The sequence below is a fragment of the Bidens hawaiensis genome, unplaced genomic scaffold, assembly GCF_021521415.1.
Source record: "Bidens hawaiensis isolate Kalapana, Puna unplaced genomic scaffold, B.hawaiensis_p1.1 tig00008080_1, whole genome shotgun sequence".
Taxonomy (NCBI): domain Eukaryota; kingdom Viridiplantae; phylum Streptophyta; class Magnoliopsida; order Asterales; family Asteraceae; genus Bidens; species Bidens hawaiensis.
This window is the reverse complement of record NW_027491571.1, coordinates 1,086,134-1,102,669: the sequence shown is the minus strand read 5'-3', so window position 1 is coordinate 1,102,669 and position 16,536 is coordinate 1,086,134.

The window sequence follows — 16,536 nt, the reverse complement described above, 5'->3', positions numbered from 1 at the left end:
GGTTGATGTGAAATACTTTGAATGCTTAATATCTATCATTATGATAAGATACATTTTTAGATATGTTTGTTTGTTTTGGCCGCTTACGTTCGTGAAAGAAGGAGTTACCATTTGCTGAGCACGTTCGTAGTTGGAGGGCATTCATGGAAGAAGACTCTAGCATCATGTTTCATGCGCATATTACCAGCTAACTTTTTTCCATTATCTAGCATATTAACTTTTTTATTTTGTTTTTATAATATTTTAGTGTTGTTAGTTTTTGTAGTCCGACTTTATTTTATTATTTTTATGTCGTCCTTATCCTTGCATTGAGGACAATGCAAAATTTATGTTAAAAAAAATTTATAAAAAAATAAAAAAAAATAAAAATGTTTTTAAAAAAATGTCCCTTGAGTCTAGTTTTTGTTGCGTTAAAGTTGGAGATGATGATATTTATCGGAAATTGGTTTTTCAAATTACTAATAATATGAGATAAATAAAAGAAAACGCACATAACTTGGGATGTGTCGGTAGGCTCAGCCTTGAGAATGAAAGGGCAATTTGATAAAATGGTTAAAATGGAAATCTCTTGTGGGTAAAGCGTTTTGTCCTAGGAAGATAAGTAATGAAAGGTTGGGCCATACTCAAGTCTCAAATTTTGGTATGAAAAAGTGGAAATGTCATAAAATTTTAAAAATCTGAATACGTTATCATATGATGCTTGGGTAGGTTTAACGTTAGAGTATGCCGTGTAGCCTGTGATATAAACTTAAAACTGCTAGTTTAGTGTTTTACACCTCATCGGCGTATAGTTTTATAACCTTAAATCCTGTATTGATGGGATGCTTCGGGTCCGGAGACCATGGGTCTGTATGCCGACTATTCATCTGGGTATTCACAATTCCTAAGTGGGGTTGTGAATATTTAAATAAAGCCAAAAAGAGCAAACCCTTATAAGTCTATAAACATGATCACAAGAGTACAAAAGTACAAAATTCACTACAGACTTGATCATCCACGCTGTTAGCCATGTGGGGTCCCCTTGCTCACGTCTCATTACCATTAAGAAACGGACCACAAGGGACATGCTACATGTAAGCCCTACAGATAAAATTTTGCATACTCACCTATGGTGATGGGTTCGAGGTGTTGCTTGATAACGGGGGTATGTCATGTTGTGGGAAACACTAGCTATAAAATAATTGAACCTTAATCGTATCTAATGGCTGCTTGGTAGACTTTGATGCTTAAGCTTAAGTGGATAAACAATACCCTTGATCGTCTTAACTATTCATGAAAAAAAAATAGAGCAACAAAAGTTTTAAATATGCTAATTTTGAGGTTGTAAAAGCTGAAAATAAGCGGGTCTTAATTGTGTAAACCACTGAGTAAAAAAATTGTCGGATCATATTTGTCCCGGTAAAGATTAAGGCATGGGTTTAAGTGGACAACAATATCGGTGATCGCGGTTTTTGCGTTTTTCTAAGCTTTAAAATTTAACCTATGTGTTTGTTAGACTAAATTTTCCGATTCTGATCCAACTGCATAAGACTTTTTCAGGGACGAAAAAAGAGTAAGTGTGGGGATATTTGATATACGTCTATTTATACATCTCGAATCCCTTGTAAAGTTGTGTTTAATGATTTGAGTTCGTTTTAGTTCGTGTTTTGTTTATCTTTTATTAATTTAAGTTTTTGAGTCAAGTTTATTATATGTTTACATGTTTTTAATCGTTTGGTGTCTTGCATGTTAAACTTAATTCTTTCTATCCTTTCATGCAAAGTTTAAGTTCGTTTTGCTCGTCACCGGTTACATGATTAGTACACTTAGAGTTTTGATTTGTTTCATGTAGATGGTGGTTTGGTGGTCAAGGGAAAGAATGTCTAGAAGGTTCTTTTCGTAGCTTGGAGTTCTAGAAATATTAAGCAACGAATAAACAACAATTAACAACAAAATCCGTAGCCACCCAAAAGGGGCGCCGCGGCCCGCGACGACAGAAGGGAAAAGGCCTAGGCGCGGCGCCTAGGGCCCCCTGTTCATCTGTTTTGCAAAGTCCAAGCCTGATAACTCGTTTATATAAACATCATTACATTCCCAGCCGTGGGAGAGCACTTGGGCAGCCGAATTTGGAGAGGAAACCAAGGTTTTGAAGGTGTTTTTGAGGCTAGTAATCAAGGAAGATCATCAAGCTTTTATACACGTGTTCGAGGGTCGATTAAGACGGGTTCTTTTGATTTTTTTCATTGCCTTTGTTCATTAATCTTTATGATGTCTATCTTTGTTCTTGGTTTTAGTTATTTGTCTTTGATTATAACTATGCTAGGATAGACTTCATGTCTACCTAGGTTTGATGAACATGTTTGAGACTTGATTCTTGCTTTGGATTATGTTTTGATTATGGTTTCGTTGATTTAATAGTAAAAGACTTGATTTTACTTTCATGATGCGTATAAGTGTTTATTATCTTGGTTGATTATTAACTATTGCTTCACATGGATCTTGCTTTCTATTAATTGTGTTCTTTAGATCTTAGGGTTCATTAATCTTTACTTGGTGTTTTGATTATTATGGTTGAATAGGCCTATTAGATCATAGAAGCTTGTTGATAGTTGGTTAGTTTTAAATGTTTTGCTAAATTCCAATACCTGTAAGGTGAGGAGTTATTCATGTGTCTTGGTCAATTGCATGCTAGGATAGAGTGTGACAATATTCTTGCTGAGTGTGTTGATCCTTGCTCATGATGTCATGTTAGTTTATCAAGTTATCTATAGTTTTGTGTTTCGTAAGATTGCTTACTTTAGATACTATTAATTAACTCTAATTGATGACTTTGCGGAAATCAATATTACAGATTGTTTAATAATCTAATAATTGTTCTTTGGGATTTCGCTTGATTTAGTCAAGGGTCCTTAGGGTTTTGTTAGATGAATATGTTTAGAAGTAAGTTTCCATAATCATGTTATTTGTCCATTGCTTGATGATTGTTGATACATGGGATTCTTACCTAGGTAGATTCCTTCTCTGATTGGTTTCGTTATCGTGATTAATTGCTTGTTTTCTCGTTTATTTGTTTATTTGCTTTCTTAGTTTAATCTTAGTTTAAAAACCCCCTTTAAACATCAATAATAAATAGTCGTGTCGTAAGTCGAGTCTAATTAGTTAATTAACGTAATTTATAGAGTCCTGTGGGTTCGATATTCCGGACTTATTTAGCTTTAGTACAATTGACCGGTTCACTTGCCGGTGTTTTGTGTAGTTGAGTCTTAAGTCTAGTTTTTATTACTTGTTAATTTAGTTAATATTTAATTGACTGTTTTAAGCACATCAGTGTTATATATCTTCCTAACGGTTTTTCCTTTCCATACTAGACTAAGATCTAGCTTGTTTATCCATAAAGCTTGAACCTTTATTTGTTTTTAAACGCATTTAAGCTAGATCTAGGATTTCTAAGTGAACCGTGTTTACTAACGAGTTCATTAAGTCCACTTTTAACATCAAAATTACATTTTTAGGGTATAACAATACCCGATTTACTATCCTACCAAGTTTCATGCAAAACCGACTTCGTTTACCCTTCTTTTTCACGAATCGAACACTACTCGTTTTACCCGAAACAAACCAACTAACCCGTTTACTATCAAGTTCATTACTTTATCAATTATCATGACCCGATCTATCATCCTACCAATTTTCATGTAAATCCGTACACAAAAAGTAAACCTTTTTAACAAAACGTACATTTGATGTTTATAATCAAAATCATTCGAATAGACCAAAACCATATCAAACGACCTCGGAATTGAGTGATTCAAGCGGCCACGGAACCGTTTCGCCCCGATCTACAAACCCATCAGCTCTCCTTCGCCGGAACAGCTGAATAGTCGAAGTAATCTTCATTTTTGAGCTTCTACAGTTTTGCTGGTAAAAACCGGATTTCCCGACCTCTGATTGAAGATATCGATGAAAATGTTCATTTTTATACCATGAACATTCAGTAAAAATTTGAGACCGATCCGACGGTTAGATCTCTGGGAATCTTTATGTCTTTGTGGGTGGTTTTCTCAAAAAGAGAATTGGAGAAGTGTGTGTTTTGATGGTATATGTTATGGTGTAGAGATGTGTGAAAATGGAAAGGATTAGGGTTTAAGGGGTATTTATACCCCCTTAAGCCCATGGACCTTATGCACATCTTTCCTTTTTGGTCCATAATTTAATTCCATCTAATTAGTCTACTTATCCTTCCATCCTTATTATTTTATTAATTCTCGACTAACTCAAGTAAACTTTTCCACCATAAATAAATAATATATTAAATATTATTCTCAGAAATTTTGGAATGTTACAAAAAACCCAACACTAGCTGCTTATGTAATTGCTAAACAACGTTAATGAGTTAATGATAAGTATACTCGCCTATTGTGTAACAACGTAAACATCGTTTTATTTATATATTTTAAAATGAGCACGTATGTTGTAAGTATGTCTCAAAAATATATACTAGCTCCCGCACATCAGAAGACAATAAAGACAATGACTGCTTTGCACATATTATCACTTGACCTAAGCTAGTAAGCTACTGAAAACCAGCACATTCTTGTCACACCCAGTTAGACGCTTCACGTGAGATATCGATACCAAACTTAAGAGCATTCCTATCCAACCCTCTATCCCTAAATCCAAAATTACATTAAAACACACTACAATTTCTCTCTTCTTTACAATTAAATAATACCTTTTTATACCTTTATCATTACCATTTCTCTTTTTGCTCCACTAACAGTCACTTTCAAAATTTATTAAAAAGTTATATGGGGTGAATAGTAGCTTTTCAAATATACAGAAAAATCAATATGTTTTCTAAAATATAAAAACTCTTCACTCACAAGTCACAACACCTTAAATCACACTCTAAATTATAAAAACACCCTCTCACATATTATGGGGGTTTGATGAGAATGCTCTAATACAACCTAAAATAAAGTATTACATAACCTAACTTTAAAGTCTATAATAGGTCAAAGATAAAATTAAAGTTAAAGCATATCTACAAGTCTGTCGTCCATTGTTCCACCAAAAGTAGGTGAATGGGACTAATATCAAGGCATTCTTGCACAGGCTATCCAAGAATCATCTGCCCTCAAGAAAAGGCACATCCAATTATAATCCAATCAAGTATCAAAGTAGATGCTAAAAAATAAGCTACAAAGCCGGTGAGTTTGTGTGGTTAGGAACAAGTTAGTGGACGAACACAATGTACACAACCAACTAGCATTTAGTACATGGCTGCCTGCTATGTTTAAAAATTTCTCCCCAAACAAACTCATACATGTTAATGATATGAGTCAAATTGTGAATAGAAAATAGTGACTAATGCACGATTGATTTAATTTTTATAAATAATAATTAACTAATTACACACACATATAGGCAAGTGCACCTATCGCACATGAAATATAATCATGGATAGGAACCATATTGATATGTGGACACGATGCACATAACTATAGTACTATGCCTTTATTAATCCTGATTCTAATGATTTGATTTGGGAGTATAATTAGTTGATAACTTAATTAAAAGAAAATAGAATAACTATATTATCTAGCTTAATTAAAATGACTAATTAATTTATTAGGACTGGTTAATGGGGAGAATGAGACAACACTTTGGTTTTGAATCCTTTGTATATCTTCCTATTTTAATAAAGTAAAATAACTGTAGATGCTTGTCACTTTTTGTTCATTCTCATAAATTTTTTCTCTCCAAAACCAAGATCTTAGTTATGTAATAAATTAATAATTATTCACTTCATTTTACACTTTTACACTTTATTTATATTTTATCTATACATTTTTATAAAAATATTAACATATTATTTTACTATATATTCCAAAATATTTGGTAAAATTCAAAAATCAACAACAAACCATATTTTCAAAGATTGAAAAAAATATAATTTCAAATGTTATCATTACTGTGTATATTGTAGAAGATTGTAAAGAAAAACAAAACTCGAATATCCTTTCATTTTACTAAGTAATTTTTTATCATTAAATTATAAATATATGCTTAAAAATCGATCCATTTTTTAAAAATCTATCCATTTATCTATTATTATTATTATTATTGTAAATTGTCATATAAATTTATAAATTATAAATATATGCTTTAAATCTATCCATTTATTTTTTTGGTTAATTTAGTAAACTATATATTTTAAAATGTAATATAGTATATATCAATCACTTTTAGACATAACCAAGTTTATCATATTTAATTTCTTATTTTTTTTATCAAGTATTGTTTCGGGTTTTTTGTGGAACTTAAATTAGGTTTTTATGAGACAAAAGTTGGTAAATAAATTGTTTGGTACAAGTTAACTGCATTTAGGAAAAAATTTGTTATGGGTGGGAAATCTGAGAATTTTTAAAGTTTGAGAATGCAAATAGATTTATCGTCAAATTTGTTACGGGTTCAAAGTGTTGACTTGAAAATGTCAAACGGATGAAAGTTAGAATTTTAAAAATGATTCGAGTTTCAAATTAATTTTCAAAGGCACTTTTGGAAATACTCAAAAGTTTCGGGATTTGACAAATTGACTATTTTTCCCTCGACTATTAAAATTTAAAAAAAGATTGCGAACACTTCAACATGTCACCCCCATTCCTACCAATGCTTCTAACTGTAATCAGATTTGAAATATTTGTGTCAACCTTAACTTTTCCTTCAATTTTGATCAGAACGTTGTATGAGAACCATGTCATGCAAAACTATATTTAAATAAAGCAAAATATTCACAAAACTTAATGGGTTAACATGCTATTTTTATGATGCCATCATAACAAAGTCGAAGCCCCATAAAACTTATAAAAATCTTCTTCATGGCATAGCTTAGAAAAACATAGTTCTTGAAGAACCTCCGTCGTTACAATTTTATGTTCACCTTACTTCGATGGGTGGTAAATTGATAAATATATCAATAAATGTAATGCTCCTTCTATATTTAGGCTGAGTAGTTAGAATTACTATCGTATGAGAAGTCTTATTTCCGAAAATTATTTATAACCAAAATTCTTTCAGTTATACATATATTGTGACACCCGGCTAAAAATTAGCCTAATTCTGTGGCTAATGTAACCGTACTTATGCAATAAAATAATGATATAAGTAAAAGTATCTTTGTTTAAAGTTCAAATTTCAAAACTATGAGAAATATATTACTAAATGTTTGAAAAAGTTTAAATTTGTCGCGTAGCGAACACCACACGAAATGACCGTTGGCGAAAACTTAAAAACTAATAAAAGTCCAAACATGTCAGGAACAACTAGAAAAATTAAAATTTTATGAAAATATTTGTAATAATATATAAAGTTATTTTAGAAGATTCGAATCGCGAAATTTAGAAAATAAGCAAACAAAAGCAAGTGTAGAACACCGTATGAACTAGAAACCAACCACCACCAAAATTAAGTTTCATTAGCTCGTATTATTACGAATTCAATATCGGATCAAACCTGCTAAATATCATATGAAACGGAGTTCGACTGATTAGCTAAAATTCATAATACGTAAACTAGGAAGTTTAAGACTTTGATTAATTTATCTACAAGATCCCAACCCAAACCCATGTGCCACCACCCATTGATTTACCCCATTGTTTATCTTAAACCAATGGCCACCACCCATTGATTTACTTGTAAAACTATGTCTTCATAAGCCTATAAATATGGTGTGTTGTAACACCCACCATAATCATCCTAGTATACAACTAACTAATCTACTCTCCATCTCCCTCTCCACATATTCACGGGACCACCACCACCACTCCCTTACACCACCATCAACTCAAATCACAATCATATTTGATCAAAAACACACACTACAATGGAAGATTAAGCATTATAGGAAGCAAGAATCAAACTAAGAAGTTAGGAAAGTACCCACACACAAGATCTTTTTTTCATCAACATACTAGTTTCTTCAAAATCCAAGGTAAGATGTATAATTGATTTTTGATTAATTAAGTTTGATTAAGTAATGTTTCACACAAATGGGTTAGAATCAACTTTAGAAACAAAAATTAATGAATCTTTGTGTGTGTGTGTGATTGAGCCGTGAGTGTGTGTGTGTGTAACATCCCGAAATTTCAAAGAATAAATAATTAATATGTTATTTATTTATGATGGAAAAGTTTACTCGAGTAAATAGAGAAATAATAAAATAATAAAGATGGAAGGATAAGTAGGCTAATTATGGACCAAAAAGGAAAGATGGGCCTAAGGTCCATGGGCTTAAGGGAATATAAATACCCCTTAAACCCTAATCCTTTCCATTTTTATCCATCTCTACACCATAGCCTACACCATCAAAAACACACTTTTCCAATTCCCATTTTTGAGAAACCACCCACAAAGACACAGAGATTCCCGGAGATCTAACCGTTAGATCGGTCTCAAATTTTAACTGAGTGTTCATTGTATATAAATGAAGATTTCCACCGATTAGATCTTAGATCAGATATTGGGAAGTCCAGTTTTTATCAACAAAACCATATCAGCTCAAAAGTGAAGATTTGGCGACTGTTCAGCTATTCCGGCGACTGTAGTGGGCGGTTTCCGGCGATGGAGAGTTGATGGGTTTTGTAGATCAGGGCGAGATGGTTCCGTGGCTGCTTGAGTCACTCAAATCGGAGTTCGTTTGATATGGTTTTGGGCTTCTCGAGTGATTTCAGACAAAAACCTCAAATGTACGTTTTTGTTAAAAAAACTTACTTTTTGTGCACGGATTTGCATGATACTTGGTAGGATGATAGATCGCGTCAAGATTATTGAAAAAGTAATGAACTTGATAGTAAACAAGTTATTTGGTTCGTTTCGGGTAAAACAAGTAGCGTTCGGTTTGAGAAAAGAACGGGTAAACGAAGTCGGTTTTTCATGAAACTTAGTAGGATAGTAAATCGGACCTTATTATGTAATAAAGTTGCAAACTTGATGTTTAAAATGGACTTAACGAACTCATGGATATTTACGGCTCATAAAGAAACCCTAGATCTTTCCCTTGAACGTTTTAACTCACAAAGGTTCAAGCTTTATGGATGAACGGGTTAAGTCTTGGCTGAAAACGGTTAGGGAAACGTTTATGGGTTGGTCCGAACCATAATAAGGTGTTAAGTTCATAAAATGTAATGAATATGGCAATAAACGGACCAAAATGCTATAGCTAATTCGATTACAAGGTATACACTCGCATACATGGCCAGAACTCGAATATAATATTCATGTCGAATACATGCAAAACTAGATTACACTAGAAGGATTCAATTACATGTATGACTCATAACAATGCTTAATATTGATTACATATATATATATATATGTATATATATATATATATATATATATATATATTCGATTACAATACACTATTAGATTACATATGCATATTCGAATACATACAAGAATCGAATACATATATACACACTCGAATACACCGATGTATCCAAGTGCAGGGTATGTTGGGGGTGCTTGCATATCCTTTGAACCCCATATGGATTGAATACAAAATTGACTTCTAAGTAAAAAGTAATCTAAATACAAGACCCTGCTTATGAACACAATACCATACAAAACCATTAGAATAGACCAGACTTAACCATATTTGGTGAGACTTAAATAATATAATTAGGACCAGTATTGATACATGTAATTAATGTACAATTAGCCAAGCGCAGTTAAAGAGAGGAATAACGATTAACGAAGAACGTAACAGGATCCAGGTGAGTTTCTAGCCCCATTCCTTGTTATGTTTTTGGGGCTGTGTGTATACTCTATGTGATTAGTTAATACACTTATCCTAAGTGGTAAGTGTATGCCTTATATGTTATGAGAAATATATGAATGATTGCATGTCGATACATGAACGATCTTCGGATATTGCATGTATTTCTAGGGTTATAATTAAAGATATGAATGTTATATATAATGTATGGATGATATATGTATGTTATGAACGAATATAAAGATGACAAGGTATAGAAGAAAAGGGACAGAGCCCTAATAATACTCGAGGCAGAAAAGGGACCGGACCCTAATAATATTCGAGGCAGAACAGGGACCGAACCCAAATAATATTCGAGGTAGAAAGGGGACCAGACCCTAATAATATTCGAGGCAGAAAAGTGACCGAACCCTAATTATATTCGAGGTGAAAAAGGGACCAGCCCCTAATAATATTCGAGGCAGAAAAGGGACCGAGCCCTAATAATACTCGAGGCAATAGGGTGTAATGCTCTTTAAAATGTATAAGTGTGTAGAGTATGAATAGACGTAAAGTATGTAAAGAAAGAATAAAGGAAATAATGAGGAAAGGAAGAAGGTATATACTCATGTATGAACGAAAGTAAAAATAAGCAGGTTACGTATATAATATGTATCTTCGGATGTGTATGTATAAGTATGTGAAAGTATTGTATGTTACTTGATCAACTAGAAGTCACTTAGCGTAGCTGACTTTTAGTATGCACGAAGGTGAGTAGGATGAGGCAGCTAGCTTGAGGAGGACACATGGTGGAAGAATAAGAAGCTGGAATCTGAAGACCTATGACGCTTTTATTTAAATGATGTTTATATTTGAAAGACAAATGATATTAATCGAGACAAGTTTTTGTAATAATTTGAAATGTTTGACATGAGGTCGAAGACTCACTAAAAAATAAACCGATTACAACTAATTAGATAGCGGTACGCGGGGTTGATTGAATGAAAGAATAGGTCAATAATGTTTTCTAAGGGAACTAACCCCCCACCCCTCTCATTATTCATGCTCATATATGTAATGTATGAGGCCCAACCCCCGAAACCCACACCCGCACTCATCTAGACGAGGCTTAACCTAAGTGCCTCTATCACTTTTGCTCCCATGCCAAGCTAAGGTCTCGAATGCACTAATTGCACAAGTTCTATCGGAGAATCTCAACTTTCTCACCAACCTTTACTTTTTCAATATGCTAGTGTAAACGAACATGTTATGCAAGTTATTTCACCGAAAGCATGCTAACCTTGATTAGAAAACTGCGTAACCTCATTTTAAAAACAACTAGGCACATGTTATTAGGGAATTGTGATCATAAAAAGGGACCAAAACCTTACCCCACCATCTTACCACTTTTCGGTTTCTTTAAAAATTTTAAAATTTTTCTGATTTTTTCTTTTCTTTTCTGATTTTTTTTATTATTTTTTAAAATTAAACTAAACAAAACAAAACAAAAATCCTTCATCTCCACACTTGGGTTACATTGTCCCCAATGTATGGTTTTGGCACAAAAAAATTTTTATAACACACCCCCATCGGACCACAACCCTTTAATTAATATCGCACATACACCACCCTACCACCCAAACCAAAAACAATGCAAGAATAAATAATCACCAATATACAAACTGAGACAAGAAAACACCTGATTAGGAGTGACGTGGCTGAGCTGGCCCGAATATAGATGTCATAACATCCAAAAATTCACCGAATCCAAATGTGCCTTGGTCATCACCACCTTGTTCGACTCCTTGTTGTTGCAAGGCACCTTGACTTAAACCTTGATTGGGATCCACCCACATTGAGTGATGCAATGGTGGTGTCGGGTATGACACACTAACATCATATGGTGGAAACGTTGTGTAGTCCACGAATGGCGGATCGGCCACAACGGGCTGCCCCGCATGCCACGCGTCGTGCATCCGTCTATAACGATCATCAATATACCGGTTGTTCATTTCATTCTCAAAGGCATAAGCCTGAGTTCGTTTCATTGCTCTTGTCGATCGTAGTTTTGCTTTAACGCTCTTTCCATACTTGCACCAATGAAGGTTTGTTGATCAAATATGGTTTGGGAAGATTCAGACCAATTCCCAAACGTAGGTGGTCGTTGTCGTTCTACCACATCTTGCATAGTTCCTTGATAAGCCCAATTTGAATCATATGGCCTTTGTGCATAGTCAAACGCACTTCCCACATAACCCGATTGCCTTCCATCCCAACTCGGTCCCGCTTGAACCGCATCCATGTGAGCTACATTCGGATAATCTTGATAAGCCTCATCACCACTTACTTCATCTTCACTTTCTGGTTCATCCTCTTCACCCACATTCAATGGTTTTGCATCATCTTTCAATACCATCCATCTCCTTCCATCACTTTTCAACTTATGGTACCGTTCGGATTGTGAGTATACCCAACCGGACCCCAAATGTGTAATGTCGAATGGTTTAAAGTTCTTATAAGAACCCTTATCACCTTCACCAATTTCCCCAGACGTCTTTAACAATCGCGTGATCAATCGACAATGAGGTATGATTTTCCTATCCACACTATTTCGGCTTATCCATATATTACTCATTACCAAGAAACGGTATGGAATAAGCGGTGATCCATCTAACAACATGTATAATATTGGTACCTTAGGGTATCGTACCTTAATTTTATCACCCCGACGCAGATTGATATTTTGGATGCTTATCATCAACATAAACTTCGCTTCCATCCTCAATTTTTTTTGATACAGCTTCCCGGCATATGTCCCGGGCAAAAACAGATAATCCAACATGGTGTTCCACATTGGGTGCTTTTCCGGTGCAAAATACAAATCGTTCAAATCCGGGCATGTATACCGGTTGTTTGGCTTACTATTAAATTTCGCCACCCGTCTCAAACTATCGAATGACATTTCCACCTTAATCCTGTTCACAGTACCAATTAGCTTTTTCTTTGATGGATGATTACCTATAACTCGTATTAAGATAGCCACCCCTTCTTGTATCTCTGTATCAAATAAGTTAGTTGACTCCTCATCCCAACACTTCAAGGCCACTTCCCAACCCAACGCTCGCAACTTTTCGGTGACCCCAAACGGACCAAAAACCACTTCCCTCACTTCCTTTTCACAAATAAATGCTTCTTTTCGCTGCATTAATGAGTTCATTTGATCATGGAATAATTCCGCTTGCCATTCCCGAGGTTAGTCTGCCAAAGACCCCGAATTCCAAATTGGCTTTTCACCTCTTTGATCTTCTTCTTCTTCTTCCTCTACCATATCCGCTTGAAGTACTAACCTTCTTCTTTTTTGTTTTTCAGCGGGATTGCTTGAAGACCCAACCGGTTCCATTCCTTTTCGACCCATTCTGAACACAACAAACAACAAAAAAAGAGCAAGTTATTCACTTTTCTACCTTAAACATCCACACACTTGCTTAACATTATGATTGAAGTAGACACATTATTCAATTTTTCAAACAATTTCAAAAACATTTTGGATTGTGTCCACTATATGACCATCAATTTTCCCATAATGATGTTTCAATTCATACTAATCATCTTCAACCATAACCCATTCAAACTCACTATTCATATTATTCAACAATTCAATCAAGTGTAGATACAGAAACAATTATGAACAACTTACAATTCCATTGCAATACACCATCAAGAATGAAAATAAATTATATACCTTAATGTTATAGAAGATGAAGATGACCAATAAACCAAAACCCACTTGTGGGTGCCCTTGTTGTGGAGCTTGTGGTTGTTGAATAACCGGTGGCGGTTGAACTTGTTGTTGAACAACAACCGGTTGTTGTTGAACAACCGGTGGTGGTTGTTTATTAAGATCTTGCAACGATTCCGGTTGTTTCCATTGACCATAAGAAAAATTCCCAGATTTACCCTTTTGCTTCCATCACCTCCCACGTAGTAACCTTCCACTTCATACCCCTCAAATTCACTGTCAAACCCTGTCACACCCTCAATTTTCGACTAACGGGGTTTTACCGTGAGGCGCGTGACATACCAGGATCTAGTCATGTGTCATAACGAACAACCAATTTATAATGGAAAATATTTGAATATTATTGCTCATCACAAATGAGGTAAGTACATTTACAATAAATTTTTTACATTTGCGGAAGCGTATAATTTACGAAAACATTTAAAAACCCAGAGTGCGTGTCTAGACGCCCAGACATAACATTTCATTAAAGACTCCCATCATAATTCGATGCTTAGTGGGATCCATGCATCCTAGATTCATTTCAACTTCACACGTGCACCTTAAACACCTGAGAAAGACATGCTAAAATGGGTCAACACAACAGTTGGTGAGTTCATAGGTTTGAGTTTAAAAACAAGTTTGTTAAGCAAACCATTTAGTAAGTAAACATTGTAAGCAATAAAGCATGGATAATGTATGTATTAGTAATACCGCTAGTTAATTACGCTATCAATCATGTTACATTAGTGTGAGTTCAATTGTGACCGAAGCTGACTTGTTAGTTTGTTTGCCACCCACGGAGTCTAATATAAGACTTGTGCATATTGCGTTCCTAGTAAATGAAACGCCCGACGACTCCCTCAACCGAGAGCCCCGAGGGGGTTCGTCAAACCCAGTAGTACTACCTTTCATTACCGAGCCAATGTACAATTGTTAACGGTTCAATGTGCATGGGGGACTTCAGTTTAAGTGCACTATGTACCCATGAGGTATTAAAAAGTCTACAATTATCCAAAAGTTTGTATGTAGCATGCTTCCCCCCAAAAGAAGAAAGTAAAAAGTGGGGTAGTGAAACTCACCTCGAATGCGGTTCAAATTGAAAGTCAACTACTTAAGTCAAAGTTGTTCTAGTGCCTAAATCATACAAGCACTATAAGTATCTGCTAAGCGATTCCTAGAACCCTTAGTGTCAAAATAATTCCCTACTTTATTTGAAGTTTGACCAAAGTTTGACTTTTTGTTTACTTTGACCAAAGTTTGACTTATCATTTGACTTTTGACCAAAAGGTCCAAGTTGTTGACCGTTGACTAAAAAGTCCAAGTGTCGATGACCGAAGACTAAAAATTGAGTTTTGTTGACCGTTGACCAAAATGTTGACCATTGACCAAAATATTGACCGACGACCCGTTGGTGACTTTTGACCAATAATCTAGACTTAGAATGAATACTTGATCTTCCTAGTCACAATTTAACAACAATCAAATAATGTGCACTAAGCCACTTTTCATACAATTCTATGACTAAGTCTAACTTCTACCACGTTTCAATACTTCACAAGTAAGACTAACCACTTAGTCAAATAGTTCTAAGTTGACCCATCAAGTTAAAATCCAATTTACCCTAATCATTCTATTACAAACTACAATTATTTTACTAACCAATATGCTAATCATCCTTAACAAGTTTTCAATCATCAAAACTGATTTTTCCAGCCAACCAAAACTTGTAATTAAATTACCAAATACTTCACACATATTCTAACAAGTATTAGGTATAATATATATTTTTCTTATAATTTTCCAGCTCACAAAAATATACTAAATATTCACACTCTACAACAACCTAATTTCAGTCTCTATTTTAACACAGCAGTACACAAATATTTTCCAAAAATTCTATATTTGTCCAATTGATGCAGGACCAATTGACTTAGATTCTCACTTCAATTTATAACATTCCAGAAGTGGAATCACACCCATATCTATTTACAATCTCAAGTTATACAATTTAAAACATAGCTAAGAAAATTTCTCTTTCAAACAGGATTGTAACCTGATTTTGTAAATTAATAAAAATTATGATTTTTGACTTTTTGAAAACTAGATTCAAAGTACTTAATCATAGTATCAAAAATCAGTCAGAAAAACCAACGTATCATCAAGTTATTCAATCTACAATCTAAAACACAGAATCTGTCAACAAGCATATTCAAACCAAAAGTCATAAAAATCATGATTCTTATATCCTTATGATCTTTAATCATCAAGGAACATTTTTATACATTCAAATATCATGTCTTTCATTATTTTACTGATTTATAAAATAATATTTAGTTACAAAAAGGTTTTCATCCTTTCTTTTATAATAAGACAAAAAATTTCTTTTAACAATCAACCTTGTTCATCCTTGATTCATTTTTCAGAAATCCGATTATTTGGATACTAGGTTTCATGAATCAAAAATCAAAATATACACAAGAATATATACTAAACTATACTTACCTATTGCTTGATTCAAAATTCCAATATTCTTTCTTCCAAATTCACCAAATTGTTTATGATTTTTGAGAGAGATTTTGAAAAAATAAAATGTGTGTATGTGTATGTGATTTGGACGGCCAAGGAGAGAAAAAGAAATGTTTTAATATTCATTGTTATTTAATCCTTATTACATATTCATTTACACCCTCATTAAGTCATCATCAATTTGATTAAACATTATATAACTTTATTTTATTTAATTTGTGACATGTTACATTTTATTATTACCATTTCCTAGTAACCATATGTTGTGCACTTCTCTTTTGTTACTTACCATGTAATATATTATATGTTATGTTATTTAATTGTTCAATCTCTTACAACATATGGGTATGCAATAACTAATCACGTAACATCTTAAGCATGTAACACAATTACATCTGTCACATATAATACATGTAACATATCATGGGTGACAAATTTATTATAACATATAGCATGTGTGACAAGTTTATTATTCTAGTTATCAGTAACTAGT